Below are 6,039 nucleotides of genomic sequence, written 5' to 3'. Positions count from 1 at the left end.
ATAGCTGAAAACTTCCCTAACCTGATGAATGAAAGGGTCACATAAGTTCAAGAAGCTCAGAGAGTCCCATTAAAGATGTACCCATAGGCCCTGGCCGGTTGGCTCAGCGGTAGAGCGTCGGCCTGGCGTGCGGGGGACCCGGGTTCGATTCCCGGCCAGGGCACATAGGAGAAGCAGCCATTTGATTCTCCACCCCCCTCTTCCTCTCTGTCTCTCTCTTCCCCTCCCGCAGCCAAGGCTCCATTGGAGCAAAGATGGCCCGGGCACTGAGGATGGCTCCTTGGCCTCTGCCCTAGGCACTAGAGTGGTTCTGGTCGCGGCAGAGCGACACCCCAGAGGGGCAGAGTATTGCCCCCTGGTGGGCAGAGCATCGCCCCCTGGTGGGCATGCTGGGTGGATCCCGGTCGGGCGCATGCGGGAGTCTGTCTGACTGTCTCGTCCCGTTTCCAGCTTCAGAAAAATACAAAAAAAAAAAAAAAAGATGTACCCATAGCCTGACCAGGCAGTGGTGCAGTGGATAGACCATCGGACTGGGACATGGAGGACCCAGGTTCAAAACCCTGAGGTCTCAGTGCCTGGCCTGTGGTGGTGCAGTGGATAAACCTTCGGCCTGGAATGCCAAGGTTGCCGGTTCGAAACCCTGGGCTGCCCTGGCCAAGGCACATACAACAAGCAAGCAATGAACAACTAACATGAAGCACCTATGAGTTGATACTTCCCAATCCATGCTCCCCTTTCTCTCCTGTCTCTGTAAAATCAATAAATAAAGTATTAAAACACAAAACAAACAAACAAAAAAACCCTGAGGTCTCTAGCTTGAGTGTGGGCTCATCTGATTTGAGCAAAGCTCACCAGCTTGGACCCAATGTCACTGGTGTGAGCAAGGGTTTACTCAAGTCTGCTGAAGGCCAATGGTCAAGGCACATATGAGAGGTGCCACAACTAGTAGTTGATGCTTCTCATCTCTCTCCATTCCTGTTTGTCTCTGTCTGTCAGACTGTCTTCTCTATCTCACTAAAAAATAAATAAATAAATAAATAAGTAGATTCATACGCAAGTTTGAAACACACTTAAATGTTTTCTAATAAATTAATGTCTCATGTTCATTTTAAAATTTAAATAAAATTAACATTCAGGTTCTCAGTCGCACTAGTTACATTTCAAGTACTTCATAGCCATATGTATTGGTGACTCAGGTAAGTTACGTATTTTTTTTGGCTTGGGAGAATATAAGAAAAATCTGACTATCTCTGCACCTTAAGGACCTGACTACTAACTTGATGTCACAAAATTAAAAGAAAAGTAACAACTTAAAAAAAAAGAAAGAAGAAACAGCTGCCTTAAATGACACATTAGATCAACTAGATTTAATTGGTATCTTCAGAATATTTTACCCCAAAGCAGCAGAATATACATCCGTTTCAAGTACACATGGTATGTGGTACATTTCCTAGGATAGACCACATATTAGGACATAAAACAAGTTTCAATGAATTTAAGAAGAATGAAATCATATCAAGCATCTTCTCTGACCACAATGGCATGAAACTAGAAATCAACTGTAATAGGGAAACTGAAAATATTCAAACACTTGGAGGCTAAATAGCATGTTATTAAACAAGTGGGTTAACAATGCGATCAAGGAAGAAATAAAAAACTTCCTTGAAACAAATGAAAATGAACATACAACAACCTCAAATCTATGGTACACTCTGAAAGCAGTCGTGAGAGGGAAGTTCATGGCATTACAGGTATACCTCAAGAAGCAAGAAAAACTTAAACAATCTAACCCTGCTCCTAAAAGAACTAGAAAAAGAACAACAGCCTGACCAGGTGGTGGCACAGTGGATAGAGTGTCAGACTGGGATGCGGAAGACCCAGGTTCAAAACCCCGAGGTTGCCAGCTTGAGTATGGGCTCATCTGGTTTAAGCAAAAGCTCACCAGCTTGAGCGCAAGGTCGCTGGCTCAAGCAAGGGATTATTCGGTCTGCTGCAGAAGGCCCACAGTCAAGGCACATATGAGAAAGCAATTAATGAACAATTAAGGTGTTGCAACGCGCAACGAAAAACTAATGATTTATGCTTCTCATCTCTCCGTTCCTGTCTGTCTGTCCCTGTCTATCCCTCTCTCTGACTCTCTCTCTCTCTCTGTCTCTGTGTAAAAAAAAAAAAAAAAGAAAAAGAACAAACAAAGCCCAGAGGAAGTAGAAAGAAGAAAATAATAAAGATTAGAGAGGAAATAAATGACATAGAAGCCAAGAAAGAAAAAAAGGTACAAAAGATCAGTGAAACCAAGAACTGGTTCTTTGAAAAGGTAAGCAAGATTGATGAACCTTTAACCAGAGTCATCAAGAAAAAAAGAGAGAGGGCCTGACCAGGCAGTGGCGCAGTGGATAGAGTGTTGGACTGGGATGTGGAGGACCCAAGTTCAAGACCCCGAGCTCGCCAGCTTGAGAGCGGGCTTATCTGGCTTGAGCAAAAAGCTCACCAGCTTGGGCTCAATGTCGCTGGCTCGAGCAAGGGGTTACTCGATCTGCTGAAGGCCCGTGGTCAAGGCACATATGAGAAAGCAATCAATGAACAACTAAGGTGTCGCAACAAAAAACTGATGATTGATGCTTTTCATCTCTCTCTGTTCCTGTCTGTCCCTATCTATCCCTCTCTCTGACTCTCTCTCTCTGTCCCTGTAAGAGAGAGAGAGAGAGAAAGAGAGAGAGAGAGGACCCAAATAAATAAAATAAGAAAGGAAAGAGGAGAAATGACAACCGACATCACAGAAATACAAAGGATTGGAAGAAATACTATAAAGAACTATGTGCCAAAAAATTGGACAACCTGGGCAAAATGGATAAATTTCTAGAAACATATAATCTTCCAAAATTGAATCGGGAAGAATCAGAAAACCTGAGTAGACTGATTACAACAAATGAAATAGAAAGTTATCAAAAAACTCACAGCAAATGAAAATCCTGGACAGAATGATTTCACAGGTGAGTTTTACCAAATATTTAAAGAAAAACTAACACCTACCCTTCTCAAGCTATTCCAAAAAATTCAAGAGGAGGGAAAATTTCCAAGCTCATTTTACGAGGCATGCATTATCCTAACTCCAAAACCAGGTAAAGACAATACAAAGAAAGAAAACTATAGGATAATATTCCTGATGGACATAGATGCTAAAATTCTCAATTAAATATTCACAAACCACATCCAGCAATATATTAAAAAGATCATACAACATGATCAAGTGGTATTATGAGGAGGCAAAGCTGGTACAATATTTTTTTAAAGCATTTTTATTTATTTATTTATTCATTTTAGAGAGGAGAGGGAGAGAGAGGAGAGACAGAGAGAGAGAAGGGGGGAGAGGAGCTAGAAGCATCAACTCTCATATGTGCCTTGACCAGGCAAGCCCAGGGTTTCTAACCGGCGACCTCAGCATTTCCAGGTTGACGTTTTATCCACTGCGCCACCACAGGTCAGGCCCAATATTTTTAAATCAATAAATGTGATTCATCACATAAACAAAATTAAGGATAAAAATCACATGATCATATCAATAGATGCAGAAGAAGCATTTATTGATGCTTTTATTTACCAGCACCCATTTATGATAAAAACTTTCAGCAAAGTGGGAATTGAGGGAACATACCTCAACATTTTAATAAAGGCCATATATGACAAACCAACATCATACTCAATAGGCAAAAGCTAAAAGCAATCCCCTTAAACTCAGAAACAAGATGGGGTGTCCCTTTTCACCATTCTTATTTAACATAGCCTGCAAGTCCTAGTCACAGCAATTAAACAAGAAAAAGAAATAAAAGGCATCCAGCTTGACCAGGTGATTGTGTAGTGGGTAAGAGCCTCAACCTGGGACACTGAGGACCAGGATCCAGTTTCAAATCCCCAAGGTCATTGGCTTGAAAACAGGCTTGTCTGGCTTGAGCACAGGCATACCAGCTTGAGCGTGGGGTCACCAGCTTGAGTGTGGGATTATAGACATGACCCCATGTTCATTGCCATGAGCCCAAAGGTTGCTACCTTGAGAAAGGGGTCACTGGCTTGGCTGAAGCCCCCAACTCCATCAAGGTACATATGAGAAAACGATCAATGAACAACTCAAGTGCTGCAACTACAAATTGATGCTTTTCACCTCTCTTCTTTCCTGTCTCTCTCTCTCTCTTAAAAATAAATAAATAGGGCCTGACCTGTGGTGGCGCAGTGGATAAAGTGTCTACCTGGAATGCTGAGGTCGCCGGTTCAAAACCCTGGGCTTGCCTGGTTAAGGCACATATGGGAGTTGATGCTTCCTGCTCCTTCCCCCTTCTCTCTCTAAAAAATGAGTAAATAAAAAAAATAAATAAATAAATTATGTTTTAAAAGAAGAAAAAATAAAAGGCATCCAAATTGGGAAGGAAGAAATAAAACTGTCATTATTGCTGATGACATGATTCTGTACATAGCAAACCCTAAAATCTCAGCCAAAATCTACTAGACCTGATAAATGAATTCAGCAAAATGGGTGTACATAAAATTAATATTCAGAAATCAGTGGCATTTTTATACACCAATAATGAACTGTCAGAAAGAGAAAGTATGGAAACAATCCCATTACTATTGCAACAACAACAGAAATATAAAGTACCTTGTAATACATTTAACCAAAGAGGTAAAAGACTTGTACTCAGAAAATTATAAGACACTGAAAAAAGAAATTGAGAAAGATACAAACAAGTGGAAGCATATACCATGTTCATGGATAGGAATAATTAATATTATTAAAATGTCAATACTGTCCAAAGCAAGTTATAGATTCAATGCAATTCCTATTAAATTACCAATGGCATACTTCACAGATCTAGAACTAATATTCCAAAAATTTATATGGAACCAAAATGAACCCAAATAACCTCAGCAATCTTGAAAATGAAGAACAAAGTGAGAGGTATCACATTACCTGATATCAAGCTATCTACAAAACCATTGTGACCAAAACAGCCTGGCACTGGCATAAGAACAGGCATATAGATCAATGGAACAGAACTGAGAACCCAGAAATAAACCCACACTTTTATGGTCAATTAATATTTGGCAAGGGAGGCAAGAGTATACAATGGAGTAAAGACAATCTCTTCAATAAATGGTGTTGGGAAAACTGGATAGGTACACATAAAAAAATGAAACTAGACTACCATCTTACACCATTCACAAAAATAAACTCAAAATGGATAAGTGACTTAAATGTAAGTCATGAAACCATAAAAATGCTAGAAGACAGTTTGGGCCTCGGGAGAAAAAAAAATCCTAGAAGAAAACATAAGTAGTTGACTCTCAGACATATCTAGGAGCAATATTTTTGCCAATATGTTTCCTTGGGCAAGTGACATAAAAGACAAAATAAATAAATGGGCCTATATCAAACTAAAAGATTTTGCACAGCAAAAGACATCATTCACCATTACCAAAGTTAAAAGATAACCCATTCAATGGGAGAACATATTCATCAATACATCTGCTAAGGGCTTATTAACCAAAATTTATAAAAAAATTTATAAAGCTCATCACCAGGAAGACAAACAATCCAATTAAAAAATGGCTTAGGCCTTACCTGTGGTGGTGCAGTGGATAAAGCATCGACCTGGAAATGCTGAGGTCGCCAGTTCAAAAACCTGGGCTTGCCTGGTCAAGGCACATATGGGAGTTGATGCTTCCTGCTCCTCCCCCTTCTCTCTCTCTGTCTCCTCTCTATAACGAAGAAATAAAAAAAAATCTTAAAAAAAAATGGCTTAGTTGATTGGAGTGTCATCCTGATATGCCATGGTTAGGGTTTGATCCCCAATCAGGGCACATACAAGGATTAAAGCCTGACCTGTGGTGGCGCAGGGGATAAAGCATCAACCCGGAATGCTGAGGTTGCTGGTTGAAAACCCCAGTCTTGCACAGTCAAGGCACATACGAGAAGCAACTACTATGAGTTGATTCTTCCCGCTTACCCCCCCCATTTCTCTCTTTTTAAAATCAACAAATAAAATATTT

Source organism: Saccopteryx bilineata, chromosome X (assembly GCF_036850765.1).
Source record: "Saccopteryx bilineata isolate mSacBil1 chromosome X, mSacBil1_pri_phased_curated, whole genome shotgun sequence".
NCBI classification, from domain to species: Eukaryota; Metazoa; Chordata; class Mammalia; order Chiroptera; family Emballonuridae; genus Saccopteryx; species Saccopteryx bilineata.
The sequence above is the reverse complement of the archived record's forward strand: the minus strand, read 5'-3'. Positions refer to the sequence as shown.